Source organism: Pezoporus wallicus, unplaced genomic scaffold, assembly GCF_028554395.1.
Source record: "Pezoporus wallicus isolate ANWC-B61680 ecotype Strahan unplaced genomic scaffold, APGP_CSIRO_Pwel_v1 contig_3058, whole genome shotgun sequence".
In the NCBI taxonomy this organism is placed as follows: Eukaryota; Metazoa; Chordata; class Aves; order Psittaciformes; family Psittacidae; genus Pezoporus; species Pezoporus wallicus.
Genome location: NW_026641153.1, coordinates 3,934,585 through 3,960,456, shown reverse-complemented (window position 1 = coordinate 3,960,456; position 25,872 = coordinate 3,934,585).

The window sequence follows — 25,872 nt, the reverse complement described above, 5'->3', positions numbered from 1 at the left end:
AAATAAAGCACGTTTGTCTCAGTTTCATAATATGAACAGGGATATAAGCAGTAGCAAAATAAGCAAATATGTTTCTAATTGTGACCTTTAACAATAAGTTGAAAAAAGCGGATGAGGTAAACCACTAACGAAACCAGTATATTTTGGAACAATGAGTAGCTTTTATTAGTTTTCTGTATGTGTTGATTCAATTAGGGGTTCATCAAGGTTTTCTTCTGAATTGTCGTTTGTATTTTTCTATGGTCAAATAATGTCAGGTTGCTCTAGATTTATAACAATTTCCCAGGTAAAACTGATTAACTCTTAAGTTTGGAATTGAATCCACCTGCTCCTCTCTTTCTGGCTCTTTCTATTTAATTTCCACAAAGTGTAGCAAAATATACCACTTAGGAAGTTTGTAAATATTTGGATTTCATTTTCAAGACCACTGTCTTCAACTTACTGAGACAGGAGTATTGTGTTCAAGTAGGACTGTGAGATTTTCCAGACCTTGGCTGCTGAGTCAGGATCCTAGAGTATGAATGTTTCTGGAAAAGCCAAGACTTATTGTCTCCATAATGTTTAATCTACTGAGTATTTTACTACAGTAATGAGAAAAAAAAAAAAGGCAGGACAGAAGAGGAGAGGAGAGGAGAGGAGAGGAGAGGAGAGGAGAGGAGAGGAGAGGAGAGGAGAGGAGAGGAGAGGAGAGGAGAGGAGAGGAGAGGAGAGGAGAGAAGAGGAGAGGAGAGGAGAGGACAGGACAGGACAGGACAGGACAGGACAGGAGGCAAGGCAGAAAGGAGAGGAAAGGAGAGGAGAGAAGAGAAGAGGAAAGGAGAGGAGAGAATAGAAGAGGAGAGGAGAGGAGAGGAGAGGAGAGGAGAGGAGAGGAGAGGAGAGGAGAGGAGAGGAGAGGAGAGGAGAGGAGAGGAGAGGAGAGGAGGGGAGGGGAGGGGAGGGGAGGGGAGGGGAGGGAAGGGGAGGGGAGGACCTGATACACACACATATATGTATAAATATATATATATTCAAGTATATGCATATATAGAGAGAGAGATAAATACTTACACCTATAGATGTGTATATAAATGATAAATCCTTACACTCTCCAACCAGGAAAATGAAACATATTGGACTTTCTAACTCTGTAGCTTGCTTCTGCTTGGTTGTGGCACTCAAGAGCCCTGAAACCTGATATTCTTTAGTACTTAGCACTTTCATTGCTGTTAAGCAGCAAAGCTGCCTGATCCTTGGTGGAAGAGGATTTGATATTGACTCATTCCTGCCAAATTATTGTGTTAGCAAGTTCGTATTTTCTTAAAAAAATTGTTGCCAGAAGGCTTTTAGTTAGAAAGCCAAACTCTGTTACAGGTTATAGGCACAGCTCCTACCAATTTCAGCAGGAGTCTGAAGTGTCGATCTATATGCTGAAGGAGAATGAAGACATAAAAGTGCTGGAATTTTGTAATTTTCTTTTGTTGCACATGTAGCCCTCCTGCCAGGTGTCAGTGGTAGTAACCAGGACTGAGTTCAATAACATGTCTAGGGGACTCTTTCTAAAATAAATATGGATGGTGGTTTAGTCCCCCATGTAAACCACCAACATTTAGGAATTTAATAATCTAACCTTTTACAGGTGTTCCTTCTCCCCTTGCAAGCATGTAGGAGTTCTGAGAATATGAAACCACGAATATCTTTTATTTGGGAAAATACAATAAGTATATAGTTTCAAAAAGTAAGGAAAACCCACAGAGTGTGTTGTGGATATGACCAGCTTCACAGTTCCATTTATTAGTCACAGAGTATTCTATGGTGTGGCACTCTTTCTACAGGCAACATATCGTAACATCAGCTGAGCCCTTGGGATGACATGATTATACAGCTTTTTTCCTCCTGTAAGGTCTGCTCTACTCTTGTCATGCTGCCACTTGTCTGTGGTAATATGACAAATGCTTTCTCTCTCTTTCTTTCTCTCTCTTCCTTCCTCTCTTTCTTTCTTTCTCTCTTTCTCTCTTTCTCTCTCTCTTTCTTTATTTCTTTCTTTCTCTTTCTTTCTTTCTCTATTTCTCTTTCTTTCTTTCTCTCTTTCTCTTTCTTTCTTTTCTTCTTTCCTCCTTCCTTCCTTCCTTCCTTCCTTCCAGGTGTCAGATATAGCATTTGGGCTATTGCTTTCTCATCTATCTTTCTTTCTCATGCTGTTGCTAGTCTGTTCATATAAATTCAGCTCCTATAGTATTGGTCACTGAGAAACTTGTACATCACTGGCTAAATTTCCTGCTAAATAAATCTTACATGAAGAAATATATAAGTACCAAGAGCTAAAGCAGGAGAAAACAAAATAATGAGGGATGTAGAGATCAGTTATAAGTATTTGTTTCTGTATAAGAATGAAAAATTTGTTAAGCTATAAAATTATGCCATATATTACAGAGTGAAGGTCAGTAGAATTGTCTTGCAAGATCTGCTGAGTTTTTTTAATAATTTCTTTTGTTTTTTTCTAATTCTTCATTAATTTTATTAAACTTATTACTGTGTTCTACAGTGAGAAAGTAAGAAGAAAACAGCAGTGAGAAAAAGAAAAAATATTTTGAGAATCTAGGAATATCAGTCAAGAAATTATAAAATAGTCTTCAGTTAGATATGAATTCTAATGAACAAAGGGAAAATTAATCTGAAATATGCACATGCAGTGAAATAGAAGATGCCCCAAACACTTGAAAGAATAAAGAAATAGCATATTCCAAAAAAGTGTAAATCAAATAGGAATTCACAGCACAGCATGATGGCTTAGTTAAATGTGATATTGGTCTGACATCATAGGAACATCTCACCATGTCACAGGGAGATGGTAGTCCTTGAATATAAGTGATTGCACTACAGTACAGGGACCACTCAAAAGGGTGCAGACAAATTGGAAAGGACTTCACAGATGTGAAAGAATATATACGGGCCCAGATGTTGATCAGAAGGACTGCACTTATGTTGGGTCACTTTAAAAATTAAATCCATACACATACAACATAAATACATAAATGCAAGGGTCAAAGAACTATTGTTTGCTGAAATACAGAAAAGTACAGTTAAAAGTGCATCAGAAGAGAGTTAAATGAACATCAGGGAATACCTCACAGAGTAAAAGAGTTTCCTTGTGTTAGATGAAAGCAGTTTTTTCACCTGGGGTATTTAGAAGGTGCTTGCATAGAGTGAAGTCATCTCACACACCCAAAAAAATGTGCCAACAAGTGTAATAACAGTAAAAAGAAGAGTAACAATAACAAGAGCAACAGCAATAACAATAGAAATAACACTAACAACACTAATCAGTTGAAGCATTAACCACCAGCAAACACAAAAATATAGAGAAGTCTATGCAAAATCACAGGCAAATGAAAGGCAAGAATTAAAAGGGTTAAATCACAGAGACAGTGGAGACCCTCATTTGTGTTGCTTGTCTTTCATCAGTGTCTGTCAACAATTTAATCTGTAAGGCTAAGCTCCATACACACGTTTGCACCTCACTTAGCTATTATGCTACCTGGGGAAGCCTGGTTAAGCAGAGGAAGGCTGTCAAAGAAGTTTTTATATGACTGACTGACATTTATACCTAGGATGTCCCACGGGCTGTATAAAAAGAATGCTGTTCCATGCCATTAATGTTACATCTTGGTGGGTGAACATGATACAGCCACGGTGAAAAAGGGAAATAGATTAAACCATAACTTTGGAAACTAAATCCTATTTTTCTGGAAAGAATAATTTTGTCCTGGATTATCCTGGGGAGGATCAGTTGTCCTGGTTTTTCTTTATTTCTTTTTTCCTTAAAAAAATAAAAAATGTGCTGAGTTCTTTAACTTCCATCTGAAACCACATCAGAGCTGAGCAGAAACAACCTTGTTTTTATCAAGATTTGATCTTAAGCAATCAGGGGAGATACACGGATTACTGATCAGACCTACTCCATGCTCAACATAACACATTTTTCTGTCTTCCATTTTGTAGCTCTTGGCCCTCATCCAGCTTCAAAATAAACCATCCTGAAATGATTTTTTTTTTTTTTTTTTTAAAACACAACAAAACAAACTGTATGAATTTACAATAAGAGTCATGGCATTATTTCAGAATTACCTCCACATTCCTGGATCTGCATTCTGAAAGGGATTCCAATAATGGGATGCAAAGCCCCTGATATCTGTGAGGATCTTTCCACTGAGTACATTAAGCCTTAAATCAATCCCATTGGAGAAAGGAGTACGCCTTTGCTTTACACGTTTATGCCTAGTCATAGTTTCCTAAATGCTGCCTTTGCTTTTGAAAATGTTTCAGGAGGCTGGCTTGGGATGTGGAGGTTTGTCTGGATGCCATTCTGTTACACACAAAGCCAGGAAAATCCTGAATGAGCTCCAGGAAGAGAGACATTTGCCAAGACACTAGCTGGAGCAGGAGGTTCCAATTCTTTTGGACACTATGTAATATGTGCACAAAAGCTTCTGAGGGAGCAGCAAAAAGGGGAAAAAGCACAAGATACTCTAGGATGAGTGAACGTAATGTTTCCCATTACCTATTTGAACTTTTTGGCTCTCTTACACTATGAAACAGACCTTTTCAAGCAAAGTACTGACTGTGTTGGTGGCAATGCAGTCATTAGGCTGGCGTCAGGCTCTGGATTTCTTCACAACCTGTTCACAAGAAGAGAAGGCAGATGAATTTGTATCCCAAAACAGGAAAGCAGTCAACCTAGAACTGACTGAGCTCTGTCTGGATAGTTCAAGATGGGCAATTACAGCTTAATTTTCAAGGACAATTTTGCCTAAAGTAGGTTAGGTTTATGGAAGTAACATGAACACTGTGCTCTCGGTGGGTACTGTAGGAATGATGAAGGAAGGACAGGAATATTTTGACTTCTGAGGCTAGCCCATCTAAAAAGACTTCTAAGCTCTTCTAGACTAAAAAGAAAGCACTAAGCATCACAGAAGATTATTAAACCCTCTTAAAATAGATGTTCTGGATGTATGCGAAGCATCACTCTACAGACCATCACTTCTCTCTGTAGAGGAAATTTTGACATCCTGCATAGATTTAGCAGATGAGCTTAAAACAGTTAAAGCTAGCCTTTGAGACAGGCTGCATTTGAATCTAACAAGGTGTAATTGGTTCACTGTTTTCTCCCTCGTATTTTTGTACTTCCTTGGAATTACTCTCTGTGGTCTAACAGATGTAGGTATTAGAAACATTTCTACAAATGATAAGTATAAGACAGCTCCCAAAAAGTTGTATTTGATTTGTTCTGGACCCTCTGAAAACTAAGTACCTGCTGTAAAGAGCTTTCAAAGAAAGAAGTATGGCTAAATGTGTCTAGTGAGTCCCATTTGTCATGGATGTACTGCTTTTGTGGGGTAGTAGGAGAGGAAGGGATGAGGAGAGCATGTTGACCCTGTTGGCTGTACAAAAGGAGGCAACTAAGTGTATGGCTGGACATTGATTTAAAGTCTGTGATCAAATTTGGTGTTTAGAAATGTGAAGTAGTGAAAAAGAGGATATAGTCCTCTCAGCTATACAGGTATTGCCACAAAGAGGTCTAAGTTAACTGTTATGTCATTCAGGAAAAGAATGGGAAGATGTTTGAATTTTGCTTAGAAGCAATTGTCGAAGAAATAGAATATAACAAACTTTCAGGAAAGAACAAAGGGGAGTATAAGGAGCATGTCTCTGATGTTCTTAAGCTTGGAATATTGCATCCCCTGCTGAAAAAAAGGTGTCAACTAAATTAAGAAAAATATAGGAAAAATCAGCAAGGATGAGGAAAAATAAGAGACAAATGTAAGTAAATCAACATACCAATGACGTCTTCATTTGGAAAAGATTCAAGCTATTCTGAAATTTTAAACTTGAATTTAGTCAGGCTAATAGTGGAATGAAGTACCGTTCAGTGTAATGTCTTAAAGTAGAACCCACATGAAAAAGCTGTACAGAGGAAAACAAAAAACTGTAGAAAGATAAAATGATTTTAATTTTGTGTGAAACAGGCTCATTTTCCTCTTAAACATTATGAATTTTGGGAACCGATTTTTTTAGCAGGTTTAGATTTAGCTTTAATTTTCATGAAAATAAAAAAAAAAAGAAGAAAGAAAGAAAAAGAGGAACAAGTATAGGAAATATAAGTAGGGAAAGAAAGAAAAAAACAAGAAAAAAATTAAAGATTTGGGTGTGGGGTTTCTTTTTATCAGAAAAAAAAACCTTCTACCCCCAAATTTTTCACAAAAGAATGGTTGACCTGAACTCGCTGTACATAGCAAAAGTTTTGAGTGCACCAAAAAAATTTTACAATTACTTCCCTCGTTCAGTCAGAGTAGTGGCCTCAGGAAAATCTGAGAGTTACTCTTTACATTACCTACCCCTCTGGCTGAACCTTAAATCCTCAAAACAGTATGGTAGCTATGCTGAGCACCAAGAAACCTGCCATTCCTGAGGCAGGGTGCACTGTGAAGCAGAGTGGCTCTGAGGAAGAGATTTTATGGACTACTAGGTGATAAAAGGATGAACAAGGAAGGCTGTAAATGGAAATTAAACTAAAAAAAAAAAAAGTCTTGTAAGAAAAACTTTAATCATTCTAGTACTGATTTCCAAACCTAGTCTTATTCTTCTAGTTTTTCCACTTATTCTTCTAGTTTTTCCACATGGAAATTTTGAAAGCTTCAACACTGCACTTTCCAATAATCAGTTACTGGATACCAAAATTTATTTTTTTCTTCTGATTTTAGGTAGTTTGTGTCTGACTCTTTCTGTGTCTATTGACAGTAATTCATATTTGGCATTTTGTCTCTTACCCTGTCTCTGTATATGTTTTTCTTCAAATGGCCACTTAACTTGAATTTACCCTTGACCTCTTTATGTGATTTTAGTATTTTATTTATCTAGCTGCAAAGAATCTTACACTAAGTGGGACAAGGCCTGCAGAAATAAAAGATTTTATGAATTTCAGATTACGTACACACACTCCAGCTTGCAACAAATTGTCATTTTCATGAGGTTTAGCAATAGAGCTTGAAGAATTTCATGAGCTTTGATGATGTTCTTCTGTGATTTTTCTAAATGGAAGTGATATATTGGAGACATTTTGAGTACTGTGTGTTCATTCATGAAGACTTTAAGACCGTTTGTATGGATTTACATGTGGAAAGCTATAGCTGCAGAGCAGTAAAATGTTATGGTTGATCAGCTGAGATTTTATATTAGGTAATCCCCTGGAAATACTATTTTTGCATCAATAGTACATCCTGTCAACAGTCTGGACAGCTACGGATGATGAAATCTTTGGGAAAGGACTGTTTCCAGTGTCTGGCAAAATGAAGCTCCTGTGCTACTGTAGTAATGTGTTTTAAAAAACCCTGTCTCTGTAAATGTTTTGTGTCTAGAAGCAGATATAACAATAGATTAAAAGTACCCTTCAAGATGCTCCGCCTTTGTCTTAGCAAAAAGACATGTCATGCACTGTAAGTGACATAACACTTCATGGCATAATCTGAAAGATGTAGAGTTAAGCAAGAAGTTATTGTGAATGTCGCTTAGCTAAGGCCAGGCATGAAGCAGAAGAGCTGACAAACGCCGTGCCTGTACAATGTTGCTTGGTGCAGAGGAATTTTGTTTCTTCTTGCTCCTCCTGGACCACTTAGACAACTGTGTGAGAGGATGTCATGGTCTGTCCACTCAATTCAAGCCAGCTAATTGTTTCTAATCAAAGGAGTTCTTTTAGCTAGAAAGCTAGAGCTTACTAATTAGATGCAAGAGAAAATGGTGTGTGCAAAAATAATTCAGAAGCCTAAGAAAGAGAAAGAAAGATATCAATGAGCAAGAAAGGTAAGTTTTAAGAGTAACACTTTAAAATTGAGTGAGAACAAGAAAAAATTAGAGCCTAAACCAGAAAAAATAGTGTCTGGGACATAAGGAAGGGGAGAAAGGGTAAGTGAATGAGTAGGAAATGGAACTTGCATAAAAAGCCTGAATGATGTCACATAGTGATAACAATGTAAAATGCCTTAAAAAATGAACATAGCTCAGGAATTACTCAGAAAAGTAAGAAAAAGGCCAATGTGGGGATCCAGGTCAGGAAGCTGGGGTGAGATCTGAGCAGAGATGAGGTGAATCTGAACCCATTCAGTCAAACCACCAATACCTCTTGGAGACAGAATTGAATTTGGAAAAAGCTCCAAACCTCAAGTTCTTCATTTTGGCTCCAAAATAAGATCTGGCAACTCGAAACAGGAAAGGATTTATTTTCTTCACTACCCCAATGAGGGGAAAGTCAAAATCGGAGGCCAGAGTGGGGAATGTTAAAGGAAAGTTGGTCAGTATTAAAACAGAGATTAATTTAGTAGAAACTTCAAGTAGAAAAGGTCAAAATAAAAAACCTCTATGGGAACACAGGCAGTAACAGGCCACTAAATTGTAAAGGGAGAGAGAGAGGCAAATGATATGTTAAAGAAACTGAACTTCCTGTGCTTTTAAGCTGTGGTCATAGCAAAATCTGGATTTATTAAATAGGTTTCATTTGCCTTGTAAGGTTCCTCGACATAAATAAAATGACACATGTAACATGCCATTCTGAAATGTGAAATTAGTGTAGAAGGAGAATTTAAACAATGAGAAACAGCTTCCACTTCCGCTTGAAATTTCCTGTGTAAAAAGACCTGAAGATTTGTTTTAGTTTTTTCTTCTTTAACAGTTACATTTAAATAGGCTAAACAGCCAAAATCAAAGTTTCTTGTTTTGTAAACTTCATCAGCTTCACATTTGCAAAACTGGCTAAGTAGGGTGAAGGAAGAATTATATATTTGGATTTTTATTTACAAAAGTACCAATATCATTACTTAAAGGACCAAAAGAATTTTCCCCTATGACATCAAAGAAACAGATCTTCAAAGAGAAAGAGTATTCCTATATGTAACAAAATTGAGGCAATCCCAGTTCTTAGTTTGCAGAGCTTGGTACAGTTCACCAGAGTTGTGCTAATTTAAAAGTGAGAAACTGGCCATTAATTTCTGTCCCTTTACAGCTTTCTGTCCTGTAAGAATTACAGAAAAGTACATTACTGTTGAAAAATACATAAACTCCTACAGAAGTATTCATTTTATGACATTTAACTAAGCTTGTGGAAGTCCCACCTTGTAATATAATAAAAACTACTGCTTGTTCTGCATTTGCCATCCATAAATCTCAATCCACTGTTCTGGAGGATAGTATCATTTCCTTTTGACAGAAGGTGAGGCTAAGGAGTAATAAAATAAAGCAAGTTACCCAAGATCACCCAAAGAAAAACACCAGCTTCCACTGCTTCTCCACTTTGGAAATCATATAAAAAATAAGGGAGCAAGGCTGTGGGGGTACTTTGAAGCCTTTCTGTATGCAGAATTATTTAGAGGATTTCTGTAAATTTGTGGTAAGTAGAGGATTATATTTGTAAGTTTGGACTTAGAAAAAAGGTTCTGCTTCTCTACACAAACTAGACCCATCCTATTAGTCTGGATTTCAGCCACTTTCATGGGACAGATGTCTGATGGGACCTACTGAAGGAGAAGGAGGGGGAGGATTAAATACATGAACTCTAAAACATACTAACCTGCTTTGTATACTTTTTCACTTCTAAATCTGAGCTTTGTGTTTCTTGATGCAACTGGTTTGTGGCAAGAGTGCAGCAACCCAAATTTATCAGAACTGCTAAGAAGCACAGTAATAAGTCACTACAGAAATATTTATTACCTACTGGTAACCACTGGTAATTGCTGAAAAAACAGCCCAAAAGACATGTCTACACTCTTTCTGGAAAGACTCACCATGATGTAATTCCCTAAGCAGCTCCACTAGGAGACAATAGTAAAAACTTATGAACATGTTCTCCCTGTTAACGTTCTTTCCTTCTCTCTTGAAAAAAAGTAGCAGTGTGCACCCATAAATTCTCTTAAAAAAAAAAAAAAAAGCCCAAAACAACTGAACAGTTGTTTAAAGTAGGCACAGCAATGCAGAAGAGCATTTTGGAAAGTCTTGTCACCTGTAAGAATATGGCAGCTTTCTCACATTCTGGTGTCAAAGAGTTCAATTCACAAATGCTTTGTCCCTTTAGCATTTAAAGGCATTAATAGAGAAATGGACTGAATTCTGCAACTGTTGTTGCAGTTGTCAAGCTGATAGAGTGTCTTCCGAGGGAATAAAGCCTCTGTTTGGGTGATATTTTGGGGGAAAGCTCTGAACAACTTAATACATCTTTTGCAGCAAATAAGGAATGACTTACGCTTTGGCTGAAGCATTTTGAGATGCTATGAGCCAATGTTGCAGCTCACCACTGCCAAAAGGGAAGCCCCACTGCTTCCAGCACACAGATCCTCCCTCCTGCCCTACTCAGCAAAAGGGAGCAATGACAACTCCCATTTTCAACACTGCCAGTCTGTCAGATAAGCCAAGATTTGGGCTATATCATAGCTGCAGAATCCAGTCTGTTACCTCTTATAGACAAACTGTTGTCCTAACTGGGCAAGAAGGCTTTAATTATCATCCCAACTTCCCCTTCCTCTCTCCCCACAGCACACTTAGCAATTCCCAACTCATCTGGCTAGTTTCAAACCGATATTTACACCAACTAGTTAGGTTTGTTCTATTAGCTATTTAAACCATCTGTTTTTCCTCTAACATGTCCTAGAACCCTGACCCTAATGATCTCTGCATTTGAAGTTCATCCATGTCTGAAGTAACTGTTTTTAGAGGTGACAATCCCAATTATCACTCACTGGTGTGAGCATGGTCCCAAATCATGCAATATGGTTACACGATGCCTGTGCATCTTCTACCCTTCACTACCTCCTGGCCCATTTGTATCAGGGATATAAAATCCCCGCTATACACAATTAAGTGTTTGTGAATATTCACATTTTGTAACCACAAAAAGAATCTTGAGTTCTTGTGCAATTTATTTCTCCTACACTATTTATCTAGCTACAAAACTGTGATATTTTCTCCAGGAATAGTCTTGCAATAGAGAATAAGAAATGCTTCCTCATTTAAGAAACTTTAAGTTTGCATAAAGGGACTTAAATGAACAGAGTTTTATCCAGGGGAGCACCTCGAAAACATTACCTTGGTAAACCTAAGTGATTAACAGAAAGTGTGACTGCTATCCCCAAGGCCCAGCCCTTGCCCTGATCTCTTCCTATAGCAGCAAGGGCAATCAAGGTTATGGACACTGTCCTCCCTCCGGTTGCACCTAACTCACACAACTCATTATCCAGGCTCAGAACCAATTTGAAGGCAGTTTAAATACCCTGGCTCACATCAGGTACTCAGTTTGCAGTGGTGCGTGGGCTATTTGGGTCTTCAAAGACAGGTTATTACATCGTAGGCAGCTTGGGAGCAGACCGGGGGCGGGGCAAGTTGATCTAGCAGTGGAGCAGCCTGATCCCCAACATCCTATTTTTCCTCCCTTACAACTGAAAAAAGCCACACAGATTTGCTGGACATAACTGCACTCACTCAGCATGTAACCTGCAACTCTCGACTGCTAGACGGAGCTTGATCTAATACACATACAGATTAACTTGCACAGAGGTAGCAGACAGATGTGTCATGTAGGAATCTCCACCGCTGGTTTCAGGAAGTACCCACAGGCTTAGAAGTTTGGCACCACCCTCTTAAGGGTTGTGTAGTTTCTGTGAGCTTTTCTTTCCATCACTGCAAAAGAGTTCCAGGCTTCTTGTGCCAGAGAGGAGGTATAAATGGAATCCCTAGGCTGACGACTGCTCCAAGTGACCTCCATCATTCCACAGCGAACTCACTGAAACTCCCAGCTGTTATCTTGTCTCCTTTTGCCTTTCCCTTACAGCCACAGTTCTGCCATCAGTCTGCTACCAGATCATCAGTCCCCCCTGCAATATCAATAGTCCAGTGAGGCAATTCTTACAATTTCTCGAGTTTTATTTTAGAGAGAAATGAGAGACGTCCTATGGGAAATCTTCACTAAATATTAGGGGGTTTGAAGAAGACACTTCATTCATTTAGTCTGCAGGCTGTAATCTGAATTGTTTCACTAAAGGGAGGATATGAACCCAGTTTCTAAAAACATTCTGTGTTGTTGTGGTTTTTTTTTATCCTGTCTGTATTTTCCTGAAGAAAGCCTTTTTACATCCTGTATCTCAGGTAAATCTCACTATAATTATATGTGAAGGAAAAGCCCTTTTCTAGCCCAGGAGAAAATCAAAAAGGGAAAATCAAAGGTTTTTTTGCCAAGAAGAAAAAAAGTGAGAATATTTCCATACAAGGTCACAGTTACCTAAATAAATCACAGCCAGCTTCACGCTCCAGACTCTATTTATATTTTGAGCCAAGGAACATCTGTTTAATAGTGGGTGGTCATGTAACAGTTTCATAGACAACAGAGCCATCCTGACACTTGGAGATCTCAGGAAGGGATTTATCCTGAAGTCAGCTAGTTGTAGAGGTGTAAATGAGAGGAGAATCAGCCCCACCATTCTGGAAGGTTCTCTTAGAAGCCAAATAAAACTACATGCCAGGAACTACATGGCAATAGACAGATTTCCCAGGAAAATTCTTATTTAAAATATAAAGGACAAGCCAGAACCCATTGGCAATTCCTCAATAATAGCTACAAAAATTTCTGTATAAATAGTTGAGAAAGACTCAAAATATGTCAATGACTTCTCAAGAAAGCAGAGGTCTGTCTCCCAGTGACTCCCAATGGTTGGAGGAGGAGCACAGAGAAGGCACAAACCCTGCTTGTTTTAACCTGCATTTTGTACATGTCAGTCACTTTGGTAAAGAATTAGAGTAGAAAATGAATACTATAATTTTGGATGTGGAGCTAACTGAGAACATGGTCACTATTAGAGCTAAACAGTATTATTCTCCCCAGTCTGTTGTCCACAGGCAGCTGCCACTTGTCAGCACATCTGACTTCACTACTGAGAGAGCTTTGGCAGCTATAACTCTCTTTGGATTTTTGTGCACACACCATGACCCTTTCCACAGCACCCAAGGAACCAAGCACATAATCCTCAGCACCCAGTATGCTGAGTGAGATGTCACAGGAAATGGAAGAAGAGGTCATTGTTGAATGCCTCCTTCTGTGCACTGAGAGTGCCTCATTTATATGTCATATTCTGTATCTTCTTTCATTTAGATTCTTTCCGTAAAAGTGTATATGTACTGATTTTAGTTCAGAAGGTCAAAGAAGGCAGAGTGAGAGCAGAAATGATGCCTGTAACAGAGCTGTCTTTCACTCCAAAATATTTCTGTTGAAACCCTCTTTTGGAATATAAATATCCTGATACTTGGTCTTGCCTTTTCTCTTCCGGAAGAGATCAAATCCAGCTCTGCCTCCTGTCAAGACTGTTTGTGTATTTTTCATTAAACTGTCTTTGATTAAACTGTCTGTAGTAAATAGAAAAAGAGACATTTTCCATTTCTGTTGCCTCAGGTGAATGTCTCAGCTACCAGGCTAAACAGTGTAACTCTCCCATGCTAAATCTGAGCCAGGGAATCCTTTCCTGCCTTACGAAAAGTGCAGGCATTGAAAGCATCTAATTCCATCAAGCTTGTTGCTATTGTCTGGAGAGCAGGGTAGTGCATTAGATTCCATTTGGTTGTCTTTGCAAATTGGCAGCCAATTTTGTACAATGCTACTCCATCAGCAAATGCTTCCAGACTGAAGGTGAACCCCTCATTTTCCAAAGATTGCAAAAAAATTTAGGCATTAAAAAAAATTTGTTCAGTGTTATAAAGCCTGAGATATTCTGCTGCTGCTAGGCTCAGAATTTAAGACTTTTGATGAACTTTCAATTTAGAATTCTTCTGACTTTTGATACAGGCAACTCACATATGCAGATTTTAAGGCTCATTACTGCCTAACACTTTTACATTTCTTTTGTGTGCCTAAGAAACTTCATTAAGAGAGAAGAACATGCCAACACTCTAGCTTCTTAAACTGGGGGAGCAAGGAAAAATACATAGTTGTGAAACTTGTGTTATGCTAAAACAATAGGGCATGGGAAAATAGAAACTGCTATGAAAAGAAAAATATTTGCCCATTTTTTATGTTTCCTTTGCTGTTTCAGTTACCTGGATATGAATGGCCCTTATTGAAAAATTAATAACAAGAGCTTATATGGGAAATATCCATAGGATTTTGTATATAAACCATTCTTGTCTAAAGGGCCTGATAAAACAGCTGGTGGATATTAAGGACCAGCATTCCCTATATACAATAAATAAGTACTATGATATTCTACAATGGTATCCTAGAACACTGTAGTAGTATTGTTTGGGGCTGCACGACCATCTTCTTAGTTCTCATAAAACAGCATAACTGTACTCATCAGTGCTAATTTAAACTGGTTGAGTATCAGACATGCAGAGTGGGGGATTTACATTAGGTAACTCAAATCAGAAATACCATGATAATCAATAGGAATAGGATGTTATTCACTCAGTCTCATTTAGATACCTACATAGACTCAGAGTGTCTGCCTTCCAGCAGTGCCTCTTTCTCACCATTGACCACAAAGGGATCCTAGGGTGGTCAGCTCAGATGCAGACATCTGTGTTATGGTGTCTTTCCCTGTTACTGAAACAAAACTGCACTAGGGATTCACTGAGGGAATTGTATCAGACTCATAATTTCTGAGTAAAAGTCCAGCAAAAAGTGTGTAAGCATTATTTATGTTCTATTTAAACCTCAAAGTAGACAGCCGGTGCACACATGAGCTCACACATGGGAGCTCTGCACTGGAGATCATTTCAGTACTACACAAGTCGCCCTTCTCTCCTGTCTACATAGGAGTTTAATGTGTACTGTTATAAACCATTGTTGTGATAACAGGGATTGTCCAACCATCTGCTGTAGCCAAGTTTCAATAACCTGGGAGAGGCGGTATGACAAAATCACCCCTGACATATAATGGTATGGTTATACTGGGGCTGATTTTGGCCCTATGCATGTCAGACAGAGGTTTATAACAAGGATTCCTTGTTCACTTCTCTGATAATCGGCTTCAACCATTCTCAGAAGTAACTGCTAACGGCAGATTCACTCCCAGTGCTTAGCTTCTCTTTTCTTTTTAAACTGAACCAGACCTGGCAGACAATGTAAAACCCTCAAAGTAACTCTAATCCATTTCCAAAAGATGCCTCAGACTGCACGGTAGCCCAGGATTCTGTTTTGAATAAACCCATGCTCATGCTCTTTGCAACTGAGTATTTCTAATGTAAGTGCCTGCAAAGAGGAGGAGGGGAGAGAGGTTCATTAATAATCATGATGGGTTCAGTATTGCATAAGTCAGCCAGTTTGCTTATCCACTGTGCTTTATCAGGTTTGTTTTACTGCAGTTTGCTTGTGTCTGTACAGTTCTTATTTTTGGGGTGCTTTAGTTCCAGGGAGCTTTCCTTCTATCCCCACTTCTAGCACTGTAAAACGGCGGCCTGCTGTTTTAATCACGCCTCTCTTTTTCCAGTGTTGTTTGCGCCCTGGTACAACCCATCTGCCTTGAATCTAGTGCTCCACTGGGGCTGCACACATCTGCCAGCCAGACTACCTTCGTACACAATTACTCAATCCACCGTAAGGCTCTTTAATAGGAAACAAGTGTGACAACGGCAAGCTCTTTTTTCTCTCGCTCTCCCTCTCTCTTTCCTTTTCTCCCTCTCTCAGTCTCCCCCTCTCTCTCTTTTTATTTTTTTCTTTAAAGCACATAGTCAAACTGCCCTAATAGAGATGAAGCTTGATAGATCCACCCAGGTGTAGGTGAAATGGTAGAGTCTCAAGCATAATAAGTGCCGTGCTCGTGTGCTGAAGTTCAGCAAAGTGTCCTGAAGGGTTGTCTAGCAGCAGTGAGATGGGTCTCTCTTTGCCCAGTTAAAAAGTCAATGAGCTTGCTTCAGCTTACACGTATGACTAATTTAGAAAGCAACCTGGATCTAGGTGAGCACTGCAGAACTCTCTCTTCTCTCCAGTGCACGGACAAAGCACAGCACACAGTAAGTGGAAAATTTGCGTTTACTTATTTTACTTGGGAATTAATTAACTGTGTTTACTTTTGAGGGAATCCTCTAAAGGCTGGTGTAGAAATGAAGCAGAATAATGTTTGCATGCAGATCCCCTGTGTATTTCTTCCTGTTTCATTTTACATTGTGCCCTTGTCCTGCCACTGCAGCTTGATTGCTCGGGCTCATACAGCTGATTTGAAGCAGCTTTCTTATCCAAAACTGAGCTGTATAATGATATCGGTAACAGATAGGTCCATTTCTCTATTGAGGTATGTGTCTGCACAGTATCTGATTACTGAGCAGAAGTAGGGTTTAATAGTTGTTATAAGATGCATAAAGGAAAATCTTTAAATTGGGAAAGTAAAATACTCCAAACTTCTCTCTATATATTTATTTATTTATTTATTTATTTATTTATTTATTTTGTTTGGAGGGGGAAGGAGGGAGAGAGAAGGGAAAGGAATAAGCAAGAATTAGAAATCTTAAGCATTCAAAAAGTAATCTAACTTGAAAAAGAAATCTGCATTATTCTGTTTACCCAGTCATTGATCCAAACATACTGAGGATGTTGCCAGACCATAAACAAACTGTATCAACTGCAATAATGATAGTAAAGCTTGAAACAAAAAAAAAAAAAAAAGGAAGGTCATTTGTCTAAAATGAAAGAGGCATATTAGAACCAGATGTACAGAATCTCAACTTTGAATCCTCAGTCTTTCATGCTTGGTTTAAAGCAGCCTTAAAATTGCCTTTACTTTACATTTACAACTTTGGATTCGCTGTTAAACTGTGCTTGAACTTGAAGTCAAGATCTGATCGTAGCACACACTTATTCTTTTAGCCTCCTACCAGACATTTACTTTGCTATTGGGAGTGTGTTTACTACTATACCATATACCCTGAGGCACATTAACAAGCTTGCTGTGATGGACTTTCAGGTGGAATGTCAGCCAATGTAAAAGAATGTGTCTGTTGCATATACAAAACGTTCTGTCTGAGAAATAAACACATGCAGTGTAAAAAGGATCTGCCAGCTTCTCAAGTAGATGATGACACAGTGTAAGAATGCATACCAGAAGTATGTTTGAATTTATTTACTAGAGGATCCAATGGGATGACACTTCTCACTTTAGACTTAATTTATCTTGAACTATTACCCAGGTTGGTGGCTGTTGTCAACACGGAAATGAAACAAGTGAGTCTGTGCAGTTATGCCTATAAAATGCTTTCAGTAGTCTTCCTTTCTGTAGAAGAGTCATTTTCTTTGCTCTTGGGCAGATAAATATATCCCATCTTTTCAATTAGCAATTACTTTAGTCTACTACAGTTATCCTTTGTGCATGATACCCATTAGCCTAATCCTGATGCTGAAAAACATCCAGTCTGTTAACAGTAAGCTTCTAAATATGGCAATTTAAAAGGGATGGAGTTGGAAGTTTAGGAAGGTAAAACCATCTCAGAAGAAATATTTAGACCTGTAGCTGCTGGCATCAGACAGCGGTCAATGTCTACCCCCTACAGGGAGAGAATCTAATTTCATTGTGCCTCCTCTTGTGGATAAACACTGTAGTAGCTCAGTTCATACACGCGAGTAGTGCAGTTATTCTCTGGCTGTAGCAACTGCCCCTTAATGGTGAGGTCAGACTGTGATTAATAGAAAGCCATTTTCTAAGGGCTAATAAATAGCATAACTAATAAATGGCAATAAGCATTTTCTTTCTTTTAAATTAAACCCAGTGAAAAATGGCGTTTAGACTTTAAAAGCCATAATCTGCAGTGCTTTTTCCACAGTCGCAAAGTACGAGTTCACAAGAAATTGATGCTTACCTTATGATGGCTGCACAATGTAGGTACCTTGAATATAACTTTGAAACAATCCGCACATAATAACACTATGTAAAAAATGGTCCTAGATATTGGAGTATAGCTATGAGGTTAAGGGACAACCAAATACAAGTGAGGTGACAGAATTATGGGTCACATTCTTCCTATCATACTCACATCAAGTACTCTGCCAATATTTAGATAAAATTAAATTATTCTCTTTTTTTCCAATGTAACATATTTTAAGTGGTATTTTATCCTTTGTTTTCAATGTAACTCATTGGTTTGCAAGGCCTTCAGGAATAGGAACAAAAAAGGAATGAAGTACTACAAATAATAAGTTTCTACTTATATCAACACACCTGATAAAATTTATCCCAGTTTGTTAGAGATTTAATTCAAGAAAACTAAAACCATGTGATGTGTTTTGATCATACATACTGTGTAACTATTGGGTTCTAATGTATTTTTATAAAAAATCAGATATTATGCATTTGCTTACGTTACAGTATCATCTATAATTTGTATTGCATTTTTGCAATAGAAGAGCTTCCAAATATTTTAAAAAAGGATCATATACTTTTTATTCTAAATTGTTTATTATAACCGTGAGGTTTGAGTGCGTGGAGTGTAACCACTTCATCTACTTCTTTTCTGTCTTTCACCATCTTTCTGATATACACGTATATACCTACAAGGACTGTTACCTCCTACACTTTCTCCCCACTTTGAAATGGAGCTTTGAATCCTTCAAGACCTCATCTGTTGGCTTCAGTGTGTAAAATAATTAGAAGATAAAAATACAGTATTTGCATATTGTAGAGCCTAATCCTGACCTCAGCTACAACTCATGAGTGTAACAGAGTTCTGAATTTATGCATAAACTTGATTGTCACTACCCTTCCCCAAAAAAAGAGAAAGGAGCCTGCGTTTATTTCTGATATTAGCTAGTGCTGACAGTGTTCTTCACAGCAACAGTTTATCTCTGGAATTATTGTTACCCCATCCACTTTAACAATTACTTTGGTATGTAAAATAAATAAAATAAATCAGAATCTAAAAAGATTTTCAGATCTAAAAATGCAAGTTATTCATCTAAGTGTTCAGACTTAGATGCCTACATGAGGCTTTATGTTTAAATACATGTATGCAACCCTAGGAGCTTTAGTTTAAGCAGAGATATTTGAGATTTTTAGCTATATTAATTTCGTGTTCAACCAAGACCCCAATGGCAAATTGTCAGTTATATTTAAGATTTATAATGAAAGCATAGTGTCTAACAAACACTTCAGTAACACATAGTAATTAAGAATCTGTTAATTAATCAGTAGTCTGTTTGAAAATATTTTTCTTAATAGACATAATTTGACCATATTGTTTGCTAACAAAACTTTACTGAAGACATAAATATTAAACAAGCCTTTTTTCTTTCTATAACTAGCATTTCTACAGAAGGCTTTAATTTTACTACCATTTGTTGGTGTAGTAGAAGCTATAGGTATTATATGACACAATGAATCCTGTATTATCTTCTTTGATACTATTACTCATGGCTGCTAAAGATTTAATGAGTCTTAAACTGAAAAAGATGTAGAAAGAGTGCTTATAGGCATAACAATGTGTTACTGATGAGCATCAAAAGATTACAAGAACATTAGCTAGGGTTACAGGAAAACCTCAAACCATGTATGCTCCACAAATCCAAAATATTTTCCATAAGCGATCACTGAAGAGAGTTGCTCTTCATCTTCATTATTATTCTTCATATAAAGCATCAATTCTAAGTTAGCTCAGATCTTTTTTCTGCTAATGCCAGCATACTACAAGACTACTTAGCAAACATTTCTAGTGTTATTTACATTAAAATCACACCAATTATTTACACCAATGCAGATTTGCAAATTTTACTTAACTAATTCTTGGTTACTTCTGTGAGTTCAGGTAGAAGTGAATGTAATTTGGTTTTCATTCTTCTCACAATAAGTCAGTATCAATAGTGAGTTGATGCATGAGCTGTTACTTAACAGGGCATTTTAGATAGATAATGCCGTGGAAACTAAGCCTTTGATCTAGGAAGCTCATATCCAGTAATAACTAGGTTTTGGTAGTGAATGCCTGACACATATTTTTTAAATAAGGTTTAATACCAAGTAAGTCTTCTTTAACGATAAACCAATATTTTAGGATTCTAGATAAAATAAAAAGTTCCTTGCTGCTGTCTATATTAAAATTAAATCAACTCTAGTAAAAAAGATGTTTTTCAAAATTTCTGCTGCATTCAGACAATGATGCATTTTGTCTTTTGTTGTTCTGTATTACAATAAAACTAATAAAATACCATAAATCTGTTCTTTTTGCTTATTAAATTCAGTGGTATCACAGTAAAGAGGTGTTGATTTGTTGATTGTTGATAATTATATTCTTAATATATGGACTTGCAGGGTTCACATCTAGTATTTCTATGAAAGAACACTGTCATTCTGAGTTATCAATCTGATATTCTAGTACCAGTTTGTCTAGTGTTTTTCCTTAGTAGCAGGTGAGATGCTGATGGCAATCATTACAAATAATCAGGAAAAATGGAAGTACAACCAGGGGAAGAAATTTGAAATCATGCTTTTCTAGAGCCAAGCTGTGTATTACCTTCTTCTTCCTATGAGGCATCGGAGTGCAAATGTTACTAAAACAAATAGCAAAAGAGCACATTTTAAGAGCAACATGCCTCTGTCCTTAAAAATGTGAGCTTGCTTGAAATGATTAATGGGAAAGGCTTTGTGTATTTTTTTTTACTGCTGTTCTTTAAAGGGTGATAAAGATATATGAACCCCATGATATGCACAAATCCCATGCACAATGACTACAAGTTTGATTCAGTAGCTTATACTCTGGTGTAAAACCTCAGGAAACAGTGGTAAGGAAACCATGAATCAGAATAATTTATTTTTCATTACTTTTTTTCTTTAAATTTAATAGTGAGAAAAAGATTCAACTAGACAACAAGATTGTTTTGTGGTTTTTTTTTTCCAAATCTTTAGACTTGGAAATTTTAGCTTTTAGATTAAATTTTTCCAAATCTTTAGATTTGAATTTACTATATTAAATTCAACTCAGGTATAATCTCATTTTCTTCCTTGGAATTAACAGAAGGGTTAAATTTTTGTTTTGAATGGTTTTAACCTTTTAAAGTAACACCAGCTATGAATTTTCTTACTCTGACAATTTTGAAATGAAAAACCTGTAAAACTGGGACAAATTGGCCAACAATACTGCACAGAGAGAGGGTTGAGGTCAACAACGTGTTTGTTAAATTTCCAGAAGGTTGAGCTGGACTTTGAAAGGTCTATGAATGTGAACCAGTCTTTGAAATATCAGCACAGCAAAAACATGTGGTGCATATCACAGATGTGTGTCATACCTGTATAATAACATTAGTGTTACCCTCAGAATTTACATTCGAGAAAATGAAAGAAACATGCATGATACAAAGTAATGTGATTTCTACTAGAAGTTGTTTTACCTCAGTAGGTTTTTCTCTTCATGGGGCAAATAGACCCTTCCATCTGGAGAACTGATGTGGTACAGTTTTAGTAATGCTGGGTTTTAAATCATAGGCCTTATGCAACCACACAAACATAGTTTTTCTTTTTAATGCTGTGGCAACGTGAGAAGAAAAAAACCTTGTTTTTCTAGATGTTATTCTAGATAATATTTTATGAAATTCCTAAAACCCTAGTTCATTAGCAAACTCAAACATATTCCAGTTCCATAGTAAATCTTGCAGTAGACTCAGTGAAGATAATGCTTGGCGTATATACTGTCTTAATTCAAATTTTTTAAAGAACAGAGACTCTCTGTAAGGACACAAAAGTTACAGAGATGTCACCAACAATACCACCTCTGTCCCATGCAAAGTCTTCCAGCATCATCTTCCTAGTCCTATCAAAGAATGGTGCATTAACTTCATGATCCTGGGCACCATGCTTTAAAAATAACACTTAAGCGCCTAAAACACAGATTTCACAATATTTCACATGCATCAGGATGCAAACAGAGCAAAATAATAGGCATGTTTTAGGGCCATAGAGATGCCTTATGAAGCGTTATGACTCTCCAAGACAAATAATATGAAGAATGGGTTTGAATAGCACCTGAGGGCAATGGTTTGCAGAGCTTTTTGCTTTGTAGGGCAAAGCATATTTCTTTTTGCTTTTTGTATTTCTTTTTGTGTATTTCTGTTTGTTAGCAAGACAAAAAAACTCATCTCTGACATCTTTCGTTGGTTAATACACAGCTGAAAAGTGGTACAGTGCTAAGGTGTGGATTTATAACAAGGGTAACATAGAACAGAAGTTATAGGGGTAATTCTACTTGAAAGATAATCACACTTTCAACCTCATTAGTGGAAAAAAAACCTTAATTTAATAGAGTTGGTGTTCATTTCCCTTTGATGAAGGAGAGATTTGAGAAGGCTGTGCAGATGGCCAGCACTGCAGAGAGCAGTTCTGTCAGGGCTTGTTAGAGATCTGCAAGGTCACAGTTGCCAGCAAAGCTTGATAGTCCATGGATCAGTGCTTCCATGTCTTCACAGCCTAAATTTCCACAAGCTGATGAGTGTATGTGTGAGGTGGCAGGAATATACCAAGCAACACCCTGTTTGTTATTTTATGGAATTAGTTGTGGTTCCTTAGGCCATCCATTTGTCCTGTTAACAAGAAACTCCATCCAAGTTACCTTACTTGGTAGCCATTTCTCAGCAGACTGACAAAAAAGATTTAATGATATGTCATGTGAGATATTCTGTTATCACTGGTTTTAAGGCACATTAACAGGGTATTGTGGGAGAGTAGACACAGCTGATGCCCATGTATTGGATCTGTGAAAAAACAGATAATTGTCTCCAGAGATAAAATTCTGCCAAAACTCACACTGAGTTCCATAGTGCTTGGATTTCGCATAGAGTTTTGATTTAACACCTTTAAAAAGAGTTAAATGCATATGTACTTGCATTCATAAACAAATATGTCAATCAAACTTCACATTATTAGATTTGAGATCTTGTAGGCTACAAATTTCCTTACTGTTAGCACTTCCCAGTACTTTCATGACCAGTCACAAATTTGATGAGGAGTGACAACAGCTTTTTGCAGCAGTTAATGCAATCTCACAGAAAGCATAGTTTTATGAACCTGATAATCTCAAGTGTTTTAGATTTGTTGGAGTTTAAAAATGCCAGTGGTTACTTGTCAAGCTTCATTTATAAATCAAAATTGTTTTTCAGTTCTACACCTGCAAAACAAGTGTTCAAAACTTGTAAACTTCTTTATATTTTTTGTTTTTTTTTTCTTGGCCTTCAGATACAGTGGAAAGAGTCCAAGACAATTTTTTATGGCTGAATTATAAACACTTGAAAAATCAAGTTTGTAATGAAATTGACACAGCTTTAATTATTGCAGCATGGATGATTGTATTATACACTATTCATAGTGTCTATACATACAAAGTACATGCTCTATTGTTCTAATATTTCATTTAAGAAAAAAGCAATTACTTAGCAGATGTAGAGAGCTAAGCATAAATAGGCTAAACCAATACCTCTATGCTGTTTGAAAACCTATATGGAATGTTATTACCACATAAAAGGGTTTCTACTTTAGAAGACTCAAAGGTACAGAGAACTAGCTAAAGCAATAAACTGCTCTGGTGTACTTAATTAAAAAGATTCAAGTTACTGAAGTCAATTGAAAAACAGAAGGTTTGATTCTTTAAGGTAATTTTGTCCTCTTCTGTTAAGTGCTTATCAAGTGTTAAAGAATTAAAATGCCATCCCAGCAGTTTAAATAGAGAATAATTTGCTTTTCTTCTATTGAAGGCAATTCTTTATGCTGTCAACCTAGACACATGTAATAAAACGCGCAATGCGGATGTAATTGGGTGACATGGTTGGGTTTAATTTATCTTTAATTAACCAGAACTGTAGAAGAAGCTGTGAAATCAGTATTGAGACATTTCAGAAAATCATTTTTTAGTGTCAATCTCTTTACATAAAGCTGGAAATTTTTGAAAAGTGGAGAGTGTTGTTAGAATATGTTCCCAGTTAATAAACACAGAATTTCAGAGGGTGTTTTGACTCAGTCATGTGAAAGATCAGGCTCCAGACTGGCTTTGTTAGTGGAACTAGGCAGATTATGGAAAAGACTGCATTTATGTGAATTGTGTTTCTACACTGGTTAGTTTTAGTGCTGTTGCACATGATCCATTTTAGAGAAGTGAACACTTTTTTCTTTCTTTTTTTCTATATTCACTTTTTTTTTCTTCCTAAAATTATGCAATAATTTCATGAAAATGCTTTTTTTTTTTAAGTTTGAGTTTTGCACTCACTTTTCCAACAGGTGAGTGTGGAATGCATATGGAAAAATTAAGGCTCTTGTTCCAGGTTTCTTGAGCCAGGTCTACATTATCCTTGGCACGGTTCTTGCTGTGAGGTGATGCCAGCCAAGGGCAGGCAGAGAACAGCAGTGCCCCGAGCCCCACTCCAGAACACATTACAGAGATAAATGCCACGAAGTGTGTGGTTTGGACTACCAAGCCAAGTCCATGCCATGCTCTGGGAATGTCCACCTGGAGAGAGCCCCTGACTCCACGTACAGTGTCCAGCATTGCACAGACTGAGCAGAAGCAGGCAATATGCTTCTACTGTAGAACACATCATAATTATCACTATGATTATATAACTGCTGTCTGTTTTTGAAATTCTGCAGTTTTACTATCTCTGACATACATGTATGAGGGTTAGCATTCAGATAACATAGACAACAAAAACTTTAAGAACAGAATTTGTCACTGGCTCAAAGGAATATGCATGTTGAGGTCATATCTGGTTCCAACATCTTTTTATGGCTGGTGAGATGTGCAGAATAGGTAGACTTTTAATTAATTGGAGAGAGGAGGAAGAACTTGATGACAATTAATTCTAAACCTGTTTAACCAAACTTAAGGGGTATAGGATTTCATTCTCTCTGAGTTCATTCTTATTTCAAGTCCAATAGTCACTGTAGAATTAAAACACTTGATAAAAAAAAAAAAAGGTTGGTACAACAATTAATTACCATTCCTCAATTGCTGATTTTACCTTTCATCATTTTACCGCCAACCATTCATTTTTCATTCATATTTGAAATGTTATTGTCCACATATTTTACAGTTCTTCTCTCCCTTTTTTTTTTTTGTTGTTGTTGTTGTTATTGTGTTTTTTTTGTTTTGTTGTGGTTTTTTTTTTCACAGATACTGGTCCCAGATTAATTTCTGGGTGTATAGAGTACTTATATACTCATTAGGGTGAGGTAAGAATGTCCACTGGATGATTCATTTTTAGTCTGATACTACTGCCCTCTAGACATAACTGTTTCTTTCCATTGAAAGACGAGCAGCAACTATAGAAGGGCTCATTTCCAATCTTGAGATCCCTGTATTAGGTGCTTAATGATAAATGTGATAAATCTGGAATTAAATTAAAAATTCTTATTTAATAAATCACATTCTTCATATGTTTGCTCACTCTCTGGAATCCTCTGAAAGCATGGATACCAGAACTGGAAACAACATCAGGCAGTAACTGTGCAAAAGGAAAAAATACAGAAGTTATTTAATTTCAGTAACATTTTTTTTTTTTTGCTTGGTTTTGATTGCAACCTTTCTCTTCATTTCAAGACAATGCAAGCAGTAATCCTCTCAATTATACTCATTTTAGAGGTGGGGCTTGATTGGGTTTTGTGTGACTCACTTTTTTCATCAGCTCATGTAAATTAGAATCAGGCCCTGTATATATAAAACTTTAGGTCTCAATGAGTTCATATTTCATTTGGTCCTAACCTTTTGCTTTAATTAACTGTATTTTGCCCGTACTACATAATGCAACATAATATTTCAATCAATCGTCAAGCTAGTTTCATGAGTGGGTATTATGTTTCTCCTATATGATATATATATGACATCAAATATTATAAGATCCTATATAGTTCACATTCAAAA